Source organism: Tenrec ecaudatus, chromosome Y (assembly GCF_050624435.1).
Source record: "Tenrec ecaudatus isolate mTenEca1 chromosome Y, mTenEca1.hap1, whole genome shotgun sequence".
Taxonomy (NCBI): Eukaryota; Metazoa; Chordata; class Mammalia; order Afrosoricida; family Tenrecidae; genus Tenrec; species Tenrec ecaudatus.
Window position 1 is genome coordinate 16,965,451 of NC_134549.1, and position 19,710 is coordinate 16,985,160.

The 19,710-nt window shown below is 44.2% G+C and overlaps 1 protein-coding gene and 1 long non-coding RNA gene across 2 annotated transcripts in view; one reads left to right on the top strand and one right to left on the bottom strand.

Annotated features, from left to right (window-relative positions):
• LOC142435566 (uncharacterized) overlaps positions 1 to 14,275 on the bottom strand; it is a 29,765-nt gene extending 15,490 nt beyond the window's left edge. Inside the window, exon 1 of the long non-coding RNA XR_012781575.1 lies at positions 14,185 to 14,275. This is a non-coding gene — a long non-coding RNA (uncharacterized LOC142435566). The remainder of the gene's footprint in view (positions 1 to 14,184) is intronic.
• Positions 14,276 to 16,852: 2,577 nt separating this feature from the next.
• The window catches only part of LOC142435589 (allergen Bos d 2-like), a 30,836-nt gene continuing 27,978 nt past the window's right edge, over positions 16,853 to 19,710 (top strand). Inside the window, exons 1-3 of the mRNA XM_075539818.1 lie at positions 16,853 to 16,962; positions 17,641 to 17,742; positions 17,938 to 18,001. The gene's annotated coding sequence lies outside the window, so the exon portion shown is untranslated. The remainder of the gene's footprint in view (positions 16,963 to 17,640; positions 17,743 to 17,937; positions 18,002 to 19,710) is intronic.

Below are 19,710 nucleotides of genomic sequence, written 5' to 3' on the forward strand. Positions count from 1 at the left end.
TTGATGGGATTATAGTCATTCACCTTCAGGGAAATCTAACGAAGGCAACTATTATTCAAATATACGCATCAAACAAAAAAGCAGTTCCTGAAGAAGTTGAAGAATTTTATCAACATCATCAATCAGAAATTGATCAAACATGAAATCAAGATGCATCGATATGTATGAGTTACTAGAATGCAACAATTCAAAACAAAGAAGGAACAGTATTTGGGAAATATGGACCTGGTGATAGGAGCTAAACCAAAGATCCCATAATAGAATGTTGGAAGGGTGATGGCTTGTGTATTGAAAATATGTTCTTTTTTGAAAATGATTGGGGCAGGGAATGTATGGATGTGCTTTATACAATTGATGTATGTATATGTATGGATGGTGATAAGAGTTGTATGGGTCCCTAATAAAATGTAAAAAAAGAAAAGAGGACAAAAAAATGATTAGGGCAGGGAATGTACAGCGGTGCTTTATACAATTGATGTATGTATATGTAAGAACTGTGATAAGAATTGTATGAGCCCCTAATAAATTGTTAAAATTTAAAAAAAATTTTTTTAAAAAAGATAAAAAAAAAGAAAATGATTAGGGCAAAAAATGTACAGATGTGTTTTATACAATTGATGTATGTATATGTATGGATTGTGATAACAGTTGTATGAGCCCCTAATAAAATGTTTTTAATAAAATAAAATACAAAAAAAAAGAAAATATGTTCTTTTAACAACAAGAATGAGCACTATACACATGGAGTTCTCCTAAAGGACAGCATACAAACCAGACTGACGTCTGTGAGAAGAGATATTACAGAATCTCAGCATCAGCAGCTGAAACCTGGCCAGGTGCCAACTGTGGATAAAACCCTAAATTATGTACAACTTCAGGCTGAGATGAAGAGAATTCAAAGGAATCCAGGAGAGCCAGAATATGACCTAAATTCTGTGCCACCTGAATATCAAGTACATCTCAAGACGAGATTTGCTGCACTGGAAGCGATTACCAGCAGGTATGCTGAGCCGTAGAAGGACAAGAGCATGATTCCTGAAGAAAGCGAAAGGTCATTAAACAGACAGGGAAGAAAATATCAGAAGGGATGTCAGTAGAGACACAGAAAGTGGCTCTTAATAGTGGAGTAGCTACACAAATGGAGGAAAGGATGAAGTCAGAGTGAAAAAGATCATCTCAAATAGAGTTCGAAAAAACAATGGAAAATATTCTAATGAAAGGGCAAGACTAAGATCAAAACCAAAGGGAAGAAAACGCTCAGCATAAATGAAAGTGAAAGAACTGAGAAAAAGTTCAAGAACTGATTTGCAATATTGACAAATTCTATATGCAGAATATTAAATGGTGCAGGAAACAATAAAGATGTTTAGAATACATCGTTACTGCACCCCCACCCCCAAAATGCATCTTTTATCAAAGGGAACGTAGACCTAGGAACCGATGGACTTTAAGGAGCAAGTTGAAGCTGCACTGAAAGCATTAGCCAAACAACAGGCTCCAGTAATTGGTAGGTGAGACCTTGTGGACATGTGATCAGGAGAGACCAGTCCCTGGAGAAGGACAGCAAGCTGGGTAAAGTGGAGGGGAAGCGAGAAAGAAGGAATGCCATCACTGAGATGGAATGGCACAGTGGCTGCAACAATGGCTGAGAAATAAGAACTGTGAGATAGCGCAGGACAGGGAAGTGTTTCCTTCTGTTGTGCCCCAGGTCCCTAGGTGTCAAGAATGACCCATGGGCACCTGATAACAATATGGTTAAAAAGGAGATAACAAGGTCCTTGTCTGGTATGCCTCCATGAAGAATCACCATAGCCAGGGAGGTCTCTCCACATTCTAAGAGAGAGATAAAGAGAGGTGTAGTAGGAGGGGAAGAGTAGGAGGAAGGAAAAGAGGAGGAGGAGGAGGAGGAGGAAGGAGGGGAAGCAAGGAGAGAAGAAAAAAAAACAAAGTCCTGAAGTCATCTCCTGTCTAAAGATTGATGTGTAGACAACCTGGGAGACCAGATGGTCTTTCCTGACATTTTTCATGTCCCGATATGTTTATTCTCCTCCAGGTGAACGCCCTGAAGATATCTGTCGCAAAGGAAATGTGAATGTTTGCAGTGTATGATTTAATAGGCGGATGAGTGTAATTCATTGGCAATCATGTTGACTCATGGTTCTAGGCTCCAGGGAATCCCACACCGTCGCATCTACTGCCAAGATTGCACCCAAGAAAACTCAGTGGGGCACAGTTCTACTCTCCAGTCACTCAACATTAAGGATACAAATGCATATGGTCCTTCCTGTCTGCCTCCTTGGATGCATCTCTCAGCTCCCTGAAACTTCCCTCCATACATTTCTGAAAGTATTTTCTTCAGTTCAACTCAATACCAGGAAATGAGCTTCCTTGCAGTTTAAGTGTGTTTGCTGTCTTCAAGGTGTTCTTTCCTAGTTTTCTGTCAAGCAGGTCTACATGTCCCTAACCATTGAGGAAAACTCTCCAGGGAGAAAGTTTTAGTTGCATGTATTTGATATCCTTTGATTGCTGATTCTGTTTGGCTTTAGGTGCTACCTATGAATGAGGAACCCCATTGATTTTCTTCTTGCAAAAAGATTGACACACTCAGTAACACAAAGGTACAGTTCTGCTGTTGTACGTGGCTAAGATGACTCAGAATTGACTAGATACATGAGTTTGTCCCTTTTTAATTTGCAGATGTATGTCTCACATGGTTTTCTCTTCTGCAATCAACTTGTGGAACTAGGGAGCTATATAGCTTTTTAAATTATTTGCATTGTTTTGCTGTGCATAGTGTAAATTAAAGGGTTAGCCAAGGACACCAAGCCACTCTGTTCCAAACATCCAGAGAACAAATGACCAATGCTGCAAACTAGACGGTCAAGCATTTCAGCAAAAGCAGAGGTCGGGATGAAGAAGGGAAATTCTAAGCAGAGGGACCAAAGTGCTGTTCTGTAGTGAGGACTGTCTTCCAAGTCGCCAAATATGTAGGACTGAAAAATTACTTTGCTCTCTGCAGTGAATGCTTGGTTTGGTTTCTTATTATTTTAGTTACATAAATATTTCAAGAGCCTCCCGGTGTAGGATGAACGATTTTGAAGTAACATTGGCCACAGTGAACTAGGAGGAGGAGACCAGGAATTGAGGAAGCTGGGAGGATGTGTAAATGCGGAGGAACAGCTCAGGGGAGGACAGTGGGAATGTCCCCACAACTTGAAGACCATCATCACTGTCCCTCAGGGGTTCATTCAGACACTGTGACATTGGCATATGGTCTGCTGGGTACATTCCCAAGAACAATGAGAAAAGAAGGCAAATAAATGAAAGCACTCTCAATCTCTTTGCTGCATATATATTCTCAAGAATTAAGAGACATATTCATAGAGATGGAATAGCCGGCAGTTGATTAAAAACTTAAAATATAACACAATGAAGCTTTAGTTAGATCTTGGAAGCCATAAGTGTAAGAACCCCTTCCAAGACAGAAAAAAAATATTTTCTTGGTTATGTTAAGGGATGTTGTACGTCAAGAAGGGGTGGGTAATGCCATTAAGATGAACCTGCGGTGATTTCCTATGATCCATGTGGTTGTCACCTAATGTGGTGTCAATTTAAGGATTAATAGTGTAGGGGTGGAGTGTAGGGTATTCATCTGGAGATAGCAAGGAGACTTCTCTATGGGCATGAGCTTCTCCAGAGATTTCTGGGAAAGCTGGTTCTTCCTCTTTGGAGGTGGAAGACATTTTTCTCTCTCTGCCACGCCCTGGGAGACATTGCAGAAAACAAGCCACATGGAGGGAACCAGAACTCTGAAGCCAGAGAAGCCATAGAGACACCCCTGCCAGCGTTGAGATGCTTATAACACTACTGGAACCAAAGACATTCTACCCACTTGCTTGTGACTCTCCTGCATTTGGCTTCATTTCATGTATTTCTTGAATCAGAAAAGGACTTTATAGATTGGTATCAGACATATGGGTTAATATCGGACTTATGGACTTTACCTGGACTGGTCTGGGATGTTTTTTTAATATTCAATTGTTCTTGTATATAAATCACTTTCTTATACATGTGTGTGCATGGCTTTGTTTCTATAGTATACCAACACTAACACAATCCAAAATAGAGGGGTGGGAAAAACCTACTTGCAAAAAAAAGTGCATCGGAGGGATCAAATAGTGATCAACGTGATAAACCTGACTTGGTTAAAACCCTGTCAGTTGAATCCACCCCTGATAGCCAATGAGTCTGTTGTAATTTTCATCATTTTCTGTATTTCTTTGTTCCTGTTGAGGTTTATCAAAGATGTGTTTGGTCCTTTGGAGTGACCCTCTTGAATTGGTGTACGTGTTTGTCTGTTGTTCTGTATATGATGCCCAGCATTGGTGGACTATGGGGACAGCAAATAGGGTAAGGGTTTCTAGGAGTTCCTGGACAGTTGGGTGGAGTGGGGTAGGACGGAAGCTGAAATCCAGGAGTTCCAGAAGACAAACAATGTTGTAGCAATTGTGCAAGACTGTCTGATGCGGTTTAACTGTGGAATATGGTATCTATATTCACTTCCAATGAAGTGGTTTAGAAAGAAAAGGAAAAGTCAGATCTAAAGCATCCTCCATTTAGATGAACACGGGAGTATGACATTCAGGGAAGGTTTGATAACCACCAGAGAAACAAGCTACTGTTCATGGGACATGGCTTTGAGGAGGTTACACCCTACGGCATCTCCCTGCATCCTAGAACAAGTCATGGGCCCTCCTCCTACTCCTCGCCATCATTCCTGTGCGGGAGCCCAGTGTTACAGCCAGTGACAATCCATCTTCTTCCAGGTCTTCCTCTCCTTCACAGCCCCTCTACTTTACCATGCCTGAGGCCGTATTCCAGGGCCTGGTTTCTCATGACAACATGTCCAAAGTATGTGTGTTACTCTGGGTACACCAGAGAAACAAATCCAGAGGCACTCATATGTGTATAAGAGAGATCTCTCTATATAAAAGGGTAATTGTATATTTTTTAAAAATCCTAGTCCAGTCCACATTAAATTCGTAAGTCTGATAGTAGCTCTTATTTCTGATATCCTGTAAATTCTTCTTCAGGCACATTCAAAACATGCAGTCACTCTGAGCATAGGAAGATCATAGGCCGATATGTAGAAAGTCTTGTGGACCCGGAGGCAGGGGAAGCACCTTAGCACGGGCGTGGGCCTCCATGTGGCTCCCCAGCTCCAAGGCTCTGGCTGCCATTAGCATAGCTCCATGTGGCTTGTCAACAAGAATGTCTCACAGGGAGACAAAGCTGAGAGGGCATCTCTGCATCCAGGGGGGCATTTAGGAATTCCCAGCATTCTGAGAAGGATATGCCCACATGGTGGTCTCAGTGGCTATGGACAGATTGACAAGCTAGACTCCACCCCTAGGAAAGTTGAGAAGAGAGTATGTAAATGCCACATTTTTTAAGACAAAATCTCACCATCCTTGCATCTGAAGTGCACTCTGGCCGTACTTCCAATACAGATCTGTGTCCTTTTAGCAATCAGTGTTACTGCAGTATTCTTTGACAGTCCACGCTTGAAATGTATCAGTTTTCCTTTGGTCTTTATTCAATGTACAACTTTTAAAGGCACTTGAGGCACTTAGTAACCCTAGTAGCAGGATGGTTTTACATTCCCCTGCAAAGAGAAAGGGCCACCGTTTCAAATCTCCAACTGCTCGTCAAGAGAAAGGCAGGATTTTTTGCTTCCACAGTTACAGCCTTGGAAACACACAGCGGGTAGTTCCTCCCAGTCTGATATAGGTCGCTACGAGTCAGCACTGATTCCATGACACTTCGTATGAGACACTGAAATTAACATGACCTGGGTGAAGCCCAGAGAAAGATAGGAATGAATAACTGTTTCCGGTCTTAAGGGGGAAAACCACTCTGTGTCACAAAGTTTGGGGAATCAATGGTTTCTTATGCTCATTATAAAACCTGTTCTATTTATTTGCCATTTCTGACGCGAACAAGATCCTAAATTCCTTGTGACGGTGTCAAGTGTAATAGAGATCAGGTTGAGTGCAGAAATGCCTGAGTTTCTCCTGCAGCCTGAGGCAGAAGGAAATTGAGGTTACTTTCCCCAAAACTACTGAGAAAAAAAAAAAAAGGGAAAATCAAGCAATTTATATGCCTTAAATTAAGTACAAAAGTGCCAAAGTCATTTCTAAAGGAATCTTTAAATACAATGCTGTCTGTGATAGGATTATAATTGCCCACCATCAGGGAAATCTAATCAAGGCAACTATTGCTCTAATTTATACACCAACCTCAAAGGCGGCTCCTGAAGAAGTTGAAGAACTCCCTCAACATCCTCAAACACAAATTGACCAAACCTGCAATCAAAATGCATCGATAATTTTAACTGACTGGAATGCAAACATTCAAAACAAAGAAGAAGGAACAGTAGTTGGGGAATATGAACAAGGTGTTAGGAGCTAAACCGAGGATCGCATAATAGAATTTTGGAAGTGTGATGGCTTGTTCATCACAAATACCTTCTTTTAACCACAGGAATGAACAATATACACATGGAGTTCTCTTGATGGAATGCACACAAACCACACTATGCGAAGAGACAACGCAGAATCTCAGCATCAGCAGCTGAAACCTGGCCAGAATCTGCCAGTAGACATGACCACCAATGACTCATATGCAAGTTCAGGTTGAAACTGAAGAGAATTTAAACATATCTAGGAGAGCCATAAAGCAACCTTAAGTCTGTCCCACCTTGAATATCAAGAACGAACCAAGAAGAGATTTACTGCACTGGAAGAAAATGCCATCATGCCTGCTGAGCCATGGAAGGACATCAAAAACCTCATGCGCGAATAAAGAGAAAGGAAATTAAAATACACAAGGAAGAAAATACCAGGGGGCAGGTCAGAAGAGACTCTAAAAGTTGATTTTAAGAATGCATTAGCCACGCAGATGGAGGAAATGATGACGTCATACAATGAAAACGAACATTTAAAAGAGAAGCTTGAAAAGACAATGGAAAATATTTTACAACAATGTGCAAGATCTAAGGCTAGAAAACCAAAAGGGAAGGATGCACTCATCCTAAATGAAAGTGAAAGAAAACAAGAGAAATTTCAAGATTTGATTTATAAGTAAATCATTAAATGGTGCAAGAAACATCAAAGAAGATGGCTAAGATACATAAAATCACTGTACCACAAAAATAAAAACTTATCCTTTACCTAGTATTTCCAGCGGGTGCGCAGGAATAGGAATTAATGGAATTGAAGGAGTAAGTTCAAGCTACCCTGAAAGCATCAGGCAAAACACTGGCTCCAGGAGTGGGCAGAGCACCGACTGAAATGTTTCAACATGTTAATAAAGCTCTGAAAGTACATACTTGTCTCTGGAAGGAAATTTGGGAGGCAGCAACCTGGCCAACTGACGGGAAGACATGCAATATTGTACACATCCCCGAGAAAGGTGACCCAACTGAATGCTCACACTGTACGATGTCATTGACAGTACAAAGATGTACAATGTTGCTGAAGATCATCCAACAATGGTCGCACAACTGCACTGACAGGGGAGCTGCCTCTGGATTCACAAGAGGGTATCAAACTAGAGATACCATTGCTGGTGCCGAGGGACCTTGTGTCAAAGTTGACAACATCAGAAAGATGTCTACAGGTGTCTCATTGACTATGCAAAGGCATTCAACAGCGTGAACCCTAACAAATTTGGGGTATACTTGAAAACGGGAATTTCTCAACCCTTTCTTGGGCTCAGGAAGTCATGCACACAGATCAAGGGCAAGCTGCTGGCTTGACATTCAGGAAAGATGTGTGTCTGCGTTGTATCCCTTCAGCCTATTTCTCAATATGCATGTTGGCAAATAACCAGAGAAGCAATATTATATGAGGATGAGGCATCTGGATTGAAGAAAAGTTTATGAACAAGCTGACTTGCTCAGAGGGAGCAGGAGTGGAAATATTTACTTATGAAGATCAAGGCCTGCGTCCTTCACTGCAGATTACAGCTCAGTGTCAAGAAGGCCCAAATCCCCACAGCTGCACCTGGAGGTGACATCCCGATAAATGTAGATCAAAACTGAATTTGTGAATGACTGTCTTGCTTGGATCCAAAATGAATGGCTTGGAAGTAGCGGCAAGAGATGAATAGACTTAATGCATCAGGTGTATCTGCTACACAAGGTGTGGAGGAGCAAAGATGTGACACTGGAGAGTCAAGTGCACCGGACCCAGGCCATGGGTACATTAGAATCGTGTTGCTTGAAAGTACCACAGACTTCCAGGGGATAGACAAGTTTGTCTTCTTGCAAGAAGTCAGGCCACAGGGCTCCATAAGACAAGGATGGCAACTATTCTTGTTACGGACTTTGATATGTTAACACAAGAGACTAATCCTTGGAGAGGGATAACATGTTTGGTAAAGTAGAGGGCAGAGAAAGCCGGGAAGGCCCTCGATAAGATGGATTGACATAGTATGTGAACAATGGATAACACGAAGGACTAATTGTGTGAATAGCACAGGACCCCATGCTGCTCCCTGCTATTATGCACAGATCGGTGTGGGTCAGAACCGAATGAGGGCCACTAACAACATCGGCATGAAAATGGATTGTGGGCCATGGTAGAAGGACCAAAGTTAATTAACTTATTCTAGTGGCCGATTACTTCTCTTTTTGGAAGAAAGACTAACACAGGGGACTCATGTCTCTATATGAAGCCATGTTGGAGGAGGTTTACACCGAGAAGACATCTCTGGTTCTCCATGAATGGCTGAGGAGCACACTGAGAAGACAGTGACAAGTGCAGGATCTCCTTCCCACCACAGAGGTCAGACCCACCAAGACAACACCCCAGATACAACAGAGGGACGCCAAGACGATGACCACCAGCAAGTCCCTCATTGGCTTTGAGGAAAAAGTGACCCCAAAGACCAGGGTTTTCCTCCTCAGAGTTGGCACTTCCGTCACTTGATATCTCTCAAGATAAATGGCATAGACATGGATGCCCTTCCACAGGACACTTTGAAAAAAAGAGCTGGGGCTACAAGGTTTTTTTGGTTTGTTTTTGAGAGGTAAAGGGGAATGATTTACACACAATCTAAATGACCTTAAAGAATTGCCAATCAGGATGTTTACTGTTGCTGTTTCAAGATGTCTTCTGGAACCCCATGATGAACAGCCACATGGAAACACAGGAGGCATAAAAGGAGGCAGGAATACAGAACCTCTACAGCAGGTTACCTTCCACTGGCTCCTCAAAAGGACAAGTGACCAACACAGGCAAGATGAAGATTCTTCTCCTGATGTTGGGACTCACCCTCACCTGTGCTGGCCTGCACTCTCTGCCTGAAGAACAACTCTCAATGGTAATGAGGACAGCCTAGCACAAGGGATTCTTCTTTTATGCATGTGCATGTTGCTTTGAGGGACTGTGTTGGGGTTTCAAAATTTGTGCCCCTGGATCTTCACCTGTAACTCCCCAAAGGACAATCCTTCGATTTATTGGGTATTGCTAAGTTCCTAAGAACAATGCCCACAAGAGATAGCTCATGCATGACACCTTTATGCCTTGCTCTGCAGGAAATAAACCCCATAGGGATTGCATGGATGCTTTTCAGAAGGAGGCAACTTGGATAGATTTCTCCTTCGATTTATTGGATATCGATAAGTTTCTACGACCAATCCTCATGAGAGAATGAGGATGCATGGCACCTATATGTCTTGTTCTGCAGGAATTATGCTGCATAGGTTTTGCCTTGCTGATTTCAGCAGTAATTAACTGGGATTTTCTCGTGGGGTGACTTCTTCTGGGCAGAGTCTGTCTGGATTCAGAGGCATACTGAAACATGGACACCATCAGGAGCATGATGTGTGTCTACATTCTCCCTCAGTACTTCACATAAAATAACACAGTGGATGTGAACTGAACATAGTATGTGATGAAACAGTGCAAACTGTTACAGGAATTTCTCACTTTTGTTTCTTCCCTTCGTATTGTGTTTGTTATTGTTTTCATAAGCTTCTATATTCAACAAATTCAGTATTTTCTCTAATGCAAGCCATGGGTCACATTGTTGTAGATGTAGATGATGTTCGAGAAATAGTGATACCTGGGCCAACATTTCCTACCGATATATTACTTGTAGATCTGAGGAAATTATGATCGCGTATACGCCGCCTCTACCAATCCAAACAACAAAATGGAAGGTGGTAAATTCGATGGTAAAATGCATGATGGTGAGTTTTTCCCACACAGTGGACTCATAAGTTTTGCATATTATGTCAAGTAAGTAAACATTTCATGGAATGAAAATGAACACAGCAATCTGGTTACCAAGGAAGAATCTACCTTCTTTGGTTGCAGAGAAATCTCAGGACTCTGGGTGGTGGACTTCAAACATTCTGTAGAGGTGGAGATTTAGGAGCCAAAGTCTTAGAGGACAGAGTCAAAAGCCTCCCTTGGAATCAACTCACTGAATACCGTAGGGAGACACATGAACAGTGCCCTCAAGTCTTTAAGTTACCAATACAATCCTTCAACGGTCACGTTCTAAACACCAGGGAACCTGAGACGGGATTTCAAAGGTGTGAGCAGAGCATAAAAATACAACATAACCTCTCTGTAGAAGCACTCCTGGCTACTTTGAATCTGTTGCTGTATGCGTGGGTAGGGAGTTGGGTGGGACATCGCGGTTGCACAGGTGGCCTAGAGAAATAAATCCAGTGGCACTCACATGTCTATGAGACAGAGCTTGAGATCAACAAGCAATCTCACACCCACAGAACGCATCCCAGCCCAGTCCAACTCACTCAGACCAACAATGAGAGGCAAACCAGGGCCCCCTTCACCTGTAAGTAGCTGCAGGGTGTGGATGCAGAAATGTGATGTGGACTGTAGGAGGGTCACAGGCCAGTAGGTGTAGTCAGTCACCTAGATCCAAGGTCAATAGAGACATGACAGGTCACTGACAGCTCTCAGCAAACAGTGGCCATATGGGCCACCCTTAAAATACAGAATCCCATCACACAGAAAGCTGAAGTCATAGGGTGAGGTTTATGTAGGTTCTCAGCTTCCTCTGATGATCAGAATCTGGTGTGCAGAAAGCTAGGGATGACAGTGTGAGTCCAACATCCACTTGGGGAACTACATAGGAAAGTCGTTTGTGGACAAATCCCTTCTATTGACAACTGACGGATTGGAGGAAAGGGGTTACTAAAGAGAGCGCTTTGGAGGGATGAGCATAGCTGACTATAGGCATAGATCTGACTTGAACAGTTAAAATTTTCTCAGATTTCCTTCCCCCACACCCTTGATGCATGCTACATCAATTTTGTTTCTAAAATTTTTGGTATCTTTGGTTTGTATTCTTATCTTTTTTTTTCCTTTCAAATTAGGGTATATCTCAGAAGTGTTATGTTATTGAAGTTGTGTTACATTTTTTTTCCTTTTGCATATGAAACCCAGGATTGATGTACCTACACAGAGAGAAGTAGAATATTAGTTTGAGGAGGAGGGAGTTACAATGCTCAGGAGAAGGGGAGAGGCAGTCACGGAGTGCATATATAGAAAGAATGGGTGGAAACTGAAGGAGCAACTGTACAATTCTGCTTGGATTGACTGAATTATGGAATGCTGTTATATATGCATTAAGTTACAAAAGACAAAGTCATACCTACAAGGAAGCAACTTAAGGCTTTGACCCATTTAGCAGCGGGAATTCCACCTTGGATATAACATAGCCTACATGATAATAAAGTCTCACTCCCATGAGGTAGAAAAGGTTTCATTGCCTCAAGGATTATTGGTAACATGACTGTTCTTTTGCTCACCTTTGGTAAGAACTCAAGTCAATAATGAAAGAGGGAAAATATTTTTCACTTCTTTGGATTCCTAGTTCAGATCCATAAACAGATGTTGGAATTTGGGTGGATTATACCTGGGCTTCTATAGGTATGGAAGGCCTTTGGAGGAGGAAATGAATTTGGAAGATAGGAGTTAAGAAGAGGGAAAAGAAGGATTCTGTTCTAAAATACTTAGGTCTATTTAAAAAAAATACATACTTAATATTTGTGTTCAAATGCATGGGGGGGGAGTGGAAGGTGAGGTTCCAGGGAACTGTATACAGGAAGTAGGGTGATGGCAGCAGAAGATCAAAGTTCTCAAAATGGAGGAGGTAGCATTTATCTTGTAGACGATTGTCTGTGGGTGATTTGATTTGAACTCAGCACCTCCAGGCCCCAGAACAGTTCTCCACAGAAGGTGGCGATTGGGTACATTCTCTCCTTCCTGATCATGTTACTTCTGTGAAGACTGGGGCAGAGAATGCAAACAAACACCCAATAAAAGACAATTTCTGAAAATTGATTGTGTAAGTCAGAAAAGTTGAGCTCTTAAGTCTAACATAGAGAAATAGATCTACTGAAAAAGATTTGGACTTGTGCTGGGGATATATAACGACCCAAGTTGTCAATTTGAAATTAACTTGTGAAATTTGTATTTGACTGCAGAACTTTGTCCTTCTCTTTCTCTGTATCTGTGGTAGACAGACGGACACAGTCAAAAACATTCCAATACAATAGCCGTGTGTCGAGAGCCATTCCTTTTGCTTAAATTAGTAAAAATGATGGACAGGGTATCATTGCCTTGTCGTGATGAGAACGTAAGGTTCCTACTATTTTTAACTCCTCTGTACATGTGGACACTTGCTTTCAGTCAGGTTCAATTTTCTCTCCGATGATCAGAATTGGTTCACACTTCAGTTGTGACAACTGTCTGCCTGTAAATACCATCCTACTGAACATGCAGAAGTGTCTACAGCCCACAGAGGAAGGTGGTGCTCTGTGTTGATCCATGGAGTCACTGGTGACCATGCTGATGGTGTGACTCAGTGGTTCTACAGTTGTCACATAATGGAACAGGCCCGCAGACTCACATCTTGTTTGATTTCACTCGGTCTTACTGCATTTCACCAGTTGCTTTTTATTCCAAACGGAAGATCTTTGTAACTCCAAGAAAGTATACAGATGCTGTTTTGTAGACAAGTGGGCAATGCAGACATTGTTGATGCATGAAAGGCCAGGCATGAAATCCTAGTCATCCAGGTAATGTACTGAATGGTGTTATTACATTTACTAAATCAACTGAGCATGTTTCCCGTTCTTTGTTTAAAGGGAAATGCCTTCCCCATTATTCATAGGCACAGAAAAAAGTAGCCAATGAGTTTGTTCTTGTTGGTAAGTACTATGGTGTTTCTGTTGGCAATGGGCGGGTTGAGATTGGATTGATGGCCACAGCTTCAGACAAAGACTGTAGATCTGAACTCTGCTTCTGCTAAGCATCACAGGTCAAGCCTGGAATTCCCCAGTATTTTCCCAGCGTGTTAATGTGTTATGCAAGGAGATAAGTGATATTACATGAAGTGGTCATTGCAACTTTGAATAGTCTGAGGAGAAACTGAAAACAAACGCTCAGAACGACGGCTTCAGGTCATCCCGGGGCAGAGGGCAAGGTCCTGAGCTCCTTAACAACAACCTGAAGGGAGCCGTGGAGGACGCTAAACCGACAGGCTGGTTGTTGGGGGGATTCCCGTCTCGCCCAGGCTGCAGGCAGCCTTGGACAACAAGGAATCCTAGGTCTAAGGGAAGCAGGGTTGCATTGCCCCGCCCGCTGCAGAACAGCAGAGACAAAGGGATCTCCTAGATTCGGAGGATCGCCCACAGGTGCGCCTCACCTGCAGGGGTGCACCTTGGACGTGCCTCGCGGACTACAGGAGCCCCTGCGAACTCAGGTCAGCACCGAGGCCAGCTCCCCCCTGCCGCGTCCCTGCCGCGCTCCCCACGTGCACGTCCAAAGGACGCACGGCTGCTGCCTCGGCGCGCGCATGCGCCAAAGCGGCTCCTCCTCCCGCCGCGCGACCCCGGGCCTGCGGGGCCTCTGAGGGCGCTCTGAGGGAAAAGGCGCGGCGGGGCGCCCGTCCGTCCGCCGGAGCAGCAGGTGGGCCGCGCGGCTGCAGGCGGGGAGCGGGGCGCCGGGAGGCCGCGGGGGCTGCGCTCGCGCCCCGCCGAGCACCCTGCGGCCGGCGGCCCGGCCTCCTCACGCCGCGCTGGACCCGCCGCCCTCCCGACGCGCCGCCCCGGCCCCGACCCCGGAGACGACCCGTTACCGGCTGCGACGTCGTCGGGGGTCCCGGAGAACCGGACCCACGGGACCGCCGGGCCCGCGCTGAGGCCCGAACACGGCCCCGCTGACGCCACCGTCGCCCGCCGGCCCCGTATGTTCACTTCCGCTTTCCGGAAGTCCCGCCCCCACGACCCCGGTGACCCGGAAGTGCCCCCTTCCTGCTGCTCCAGCGTGTTGGGCCCTGCAGGCCTTGGCTTGGCTGGCTTCTGACCTGCCCGAGAGGTTGCAAGCTGATGACTGTGGTTCGAAGGGGAACCCGCTCCGTACCCCCAGGTCTTCCCGTGCAGCCTTTACCTGGGAGCGGTGCCCCGGAGACGTGCGCGACCCGATCTGGACCAGGCTGCGTGGACCCCCCACAGGGGCTTTCCTACTGCCCCCTGCCCGGCCTGGATCCCCTGGAATGGGCAGTAGCTGCTTCCTCGGGAGTCTTTGGAAGCTCAGGGATTGCACTGCAGCCACCTGCAGGGTGGAAGGTGGGAGCAGGGTAGGGCAGGAGGCTGGGTTGTAACCTGGCTCTATCTCGGCTACTGGGGTTTTGATTTCAGGGGCGAAGTGGGCAATGGGCTACGAAGCGCTTCCAACCTAAAGCCATAATGAAAATGTCCCTCCTCTGTTGACCACGCAAATACAAACTCAACTCCAACTATACACTAAATAAGATTTTGTTCCCCCTCCTTAGGGAAATTGGCTGTTTTCTTCCTTCCCACTTAGGCCCTTTGTTTTCATTTACTGGCTGCATGAGCCAGTGACTTGACTACGTCCAACAGAGCTGACCGACTAGTAAAAGCTAAGTTGTTTTGCCTATTGTGAAATGCAAATCCTCTTTCATAGTTGGGTGATGCACCCTCATGACAACTATGCATGTAGAAGACAAGATTTCTGTCCTCACCCACCCAGTAGCCACTTCTTGCGCCAGCAGCATCTTAAGAAATGTCAGCACCTGTGACAAATGGTATGTCAAAGCTTGCCGTTCCTGTCAATCCCCAGATCTGTGAATTTAGCAAACAGGCTTCAGGTTCACCTTTAATGCAAAGACTGTGTTATCCTCAAATGATGTTTTCTCCTTTTAAAGAACTTTAAGAAGCTACAATGTAATTTTGTTTTCTAACCCGGAGTTTCAGAAATGCGGAACCGATGATGCTTCCATGCACCTGAATGTAAAACCTCTAAGCCATGGAATATGATGGCCCAATACTTCCAGTATTTGCTACAAAAAAAAAAAAAGTAAGTTGAGGGCTGTTTCATATTCTCTGGGGAATGGTAATGTTCTAGAGGGCTGATGGTTGCAGTAGTACTGTTGCTGGCAATATTAGCTCAGAACCTCAATCATGAGAACGTGAGGACTGGCCGCGTCATCTGAGGTGATTTGCTACGGGAAAAGAACGCACAGATGATTGAGGCCAGAAACTTGAAAATTAACTCTGGTTGCGATCATTCAAGCATCTCCACATGGAAGTACACACTTCGTAGATAACAGTTGTTATCTGTGACTACTTTTATTTTTGCCCTTTAAGTAGGCAGCGTAACCTCATCTGGTTTACAAAAGTTTTGACACCGATAAGCTTGAGGCCAGGGAGCACTTAGGGTTCCCCCTTTTTCCTATTTATAAGATTTCCTTTTTCACAAAACATCTAATGAAAACAAACTGTCATCATAAACATATTAAAGTATGCCCAGCTGTCATAAAAACAACCGTAAAAAATAAAGCCTAGTGGATCCAGCTAGAGTGTGGATACCAAGGTCATCTTGTCATGAGCAAAGTAGATTTTCAAAGCAATCGGAATCAATCATTTATGATATAAGTTGATTCCAATAAGACTGGACGAAACCATACCAGTCTCCATGGCCCTTTCTCCACTTCACATACTCAGTTACCAATCAGGTCTAGGTCCAGATTCCTTGTCCACATTTTGTTTGTTTTTTGCTTAATGTTTTCTTGTTCCTGAAGAATATTCTCAATGCCTCAGTGTCTAATGTTTGATGAAAATTGAGTAACAGCACAGTGAAATAGAAATAACAAACTAGTAACTGAAATGATGCGCCCAATTGGGTGCCCTACATATCAAGTTTACCTCTGCCCTCTGTAACCCTTATTTTTTTCAAATACTCTCACTCAAATCTTCAAATCTACTGTTTATGTATAAACAGACAAGTGCATCACCAGAAAACCAAGGTGCTACCATTCAGTCATCGCTGACTCATAGTGACCTTATACAGGATGTCTGAGTCTTTGTAAACCTTTCTAAGAGCAGATGGCCTCATTCTTCTCAAAAGGAGTGCATGAGTGGTTGGAACCACCAACTTTGCCATTAGCAGAACAAAGCTGACTTAGCATCACTATGTTGGCTCCTCAGACACCGATATACTTACCTGAAAAGTCACATGAAGTGACTCTTAAAAGTTGGTGGTGGAAAATTTCCTCAGCTTTCGATTTCATTTTTTCCACTAATTTCTCCATTCCCTTCCTAAGTGTGGTGTTGGTATTTCAGCTTCACTAAGTTGATTCTGACTTGTCAAAGCTACTCTGTGACACACAGTGGGACTGCCCCTAGGCTTGTATATGGATTGTCACTTTGAGTCTTCCATCCTTGCAATGTAAGAAGCAATATAGGGATATATATTTTTAGTTTACTTATTTATGTTCCTCACAGGTCATCCAAACACAACTGTGCAACTTGTCCATGTCACAGAAGAAGTTTTGATTCTGCTCTATGAAACTATGGATGCATTAGGAGGATTTAGCAAACAGTTGGGCTTCTAGGTAAGTATCAGGTCCACCCCTCAAAGGAGGAATCAACTTCTCCCTCATCATGGATTCTAATCCCAACAAGCAGGGTGCAGTATCACATGATCGTTCATTCCTAAGGATGCAACATGAGTTCCTGTGTATCCATGCAAACTTGTGGTGATCACTGTATGCCCTCGAGGACCACTGTGTTTCTCTGTGTTTTCATTGGATTGTATTTGGTGTGGATCACCAAACACTTGTCCCAGCGTCCCCTGGGTGCACTCCAGCACCAACCGTCCTGTTGACATCCATGTGGATTGCCCATTTGCTTCACGCTTGGTTCCAAAGGCGTACCAGTTGCCATGGAGACAACTGCAGCCCTAGGTCCCCTCGTGAGGACCAGGTAGAGCTGCGACCCTTAGGACGTTCCAGAATGCACGACCTTTCAGCAGCAGAGAGTCAAGCCATGCTCCCAAGGCATCCCCAGCCAACATTCACACACAACCAAAAGCAGATCCACTGCCATTGTCATGAGGTCGATTCCCACTCACAGCAGCCAGATGAGACATAGCACCTTAACCATTTACATCGTCCAGGGATTGTTTGCACACACCAAAGGATGTGTTCTACTGTAGCCTCTGAAAGCTCGCCTCATCTATATAGTGACACGTTCTCATGGAAACTCCCCACTCTCTATATGCTGATTTTCAGCAAGAAACACTTCTGTGCCCCAGGAAGACTTTGACAACTTCTTGGATGTTCTCAGAGAAGAGCAGATCCCTGAGGAAAACCTCGTCCATGTCACCAAACGAGGTAACAGCCACACTTTTCCATGCATTTCTATTTGTCTGGCAGGTCAGCATAATTGCAGGTAACACATCAATCTCACTTACATCCTCTCTTTCTAAATCATTTGTTATGAGCTCCATTGTTTACACAGAATCCTTAGTGTTATCAGTGTCGGGTGCTGATCTTTTTCCCTCTTGTCTTTTTTGTTCTTTTTCTCAGACGATTGTCCAAAGAATTTTCCAACGTTGCCAGGAACCCTTCCTGTAACACAGACATTTTGAGGGTAAGTGTTCATTGCTGCCCTTCCCAACCAGGTAAGGATCTCCCACAGGGATTTCACATGGGCTGTAGGTGCGGAGGTGGGTAAGGATCAGGTTGCTAGGCAGAAGATTAGCACTTGGCAACCGTGACCTGCTCCATGGGAGGAGGGGGAGGTTGCTGCTCCCACAGAGTTCCAGCCTCAGAGACCCACAGTGGAGGCTCCAGTCTGGCCTGTAGGTTCCTGGAGGAGTCAGCACCAATTGGATGAGAGAGGTTATGGTCTGGGGTTTGGTAATCCTTCTTCAGTAACTGCTTGATTCTTGAGTCTCCAAAAGTATGCACCCAGATGACATTTCCTGATTCATGGTCTCCCTGCTATCGATTCAATCCTGAATCGTGTTATTGTTTTAGATGTTCTCAAGTTGGCCCTGAAACACAGTGCCCATATGGACAGCTCAATGAAATACTGCCAAGTTCTGTCCCATGTGCAGTTTTTTTACTAGTCTGAGCCCATAATTGCGGCTGCTTTGTCATTCTTTCTGGTAGAGGGTCTGCCTCTTTTTTTTTCACCCTCTACTTTAGGGAATAAATAGTCTCCCAATCTTCCTCACCACCTCTGGTGTGTGTCAATCTCCAGATTTGAAATGAGTTGTCAAATGTCTGACTCCACTTTACACCAATTTCTGTGTATAACTTACTGCTCTGAATTCTATTCCAAACTTGGTGACCCCGGAATATAAGTAAAAGTGACTCAGCACCTCTTTGTCTGCTTACAGAAGCTAAGTGCCCCATCTGTCCTTGCAGAGGGGGAAGCTAAGTGCCCCATCTGTCCTTGCAGAGGGGCTGCCTTGTTCAAATGGCTGACATTTTGGTTCCCAGAAGACAACTTACTCATGTACCACCAGGCTCTCTGCTTTTATTTTGTTTCCTTTAAAAAAAATAATACAAGTAAAAAAGGTAGTATCAGGTCATGGTGTTTCAGGTCAGCGAGTTAGTTTCATCCCAAGGACAAGACTTCTGGAATCATGACACCCCTGCTTCCACCATCTCCATATCTTTGCTTTCATTCCAAGTGGACATTCACCTGTTTTAGAGACGACTTTATTAGAATCCATGTGAGAAGGTGTCAAACTCTTCTGACAGATACTCAACTCTTGACACCCAACTACCCATGAGCGTCTTTCAAGATCAGCCTCACTCAACACCCTTCCCTGATTTTTGTCCTCCACACAAAGTGCCTGAATGGACAGCCACAGGCTACAGCTTCTCCGTGGAATCAGAATCACCAGTAGGAAGAGCTCCCTCGGCATTCCTCTGCAGCTCATCTTCTCCTCCTAGAAAACATGTTCCCTCCCCCACCTCACCTTTCCCAGTATCCCCTCCTTTCTGTGCGGTGTCCATAGATAATTAATTACTTCAATAAAATTATTTGCTGTGTACAGGGTTGTTGTGTTTCCTTGCAGAGACGGGATTGACAGTAAGGCTCAGTAGATGTTCGCATTCAATAGAGTTGTCCAGGCAAGTATGTCTCTGGTGTAACAGATGGCCCGTGGGAGACAAGGTTGGTTTGTGAAGGAGAGATAATTCAGAGAACTGGCCATCTAATGGGACTGAATGGTAAAGCAATATTTACCGAGTGGAAGTGAGGCTGTATTGGCTCATATCTGTCTCCTAAATCTCAAGAGAGCATCATGTTGATCACAGGATGGAAAACAAAAGCAACTTGGCCAA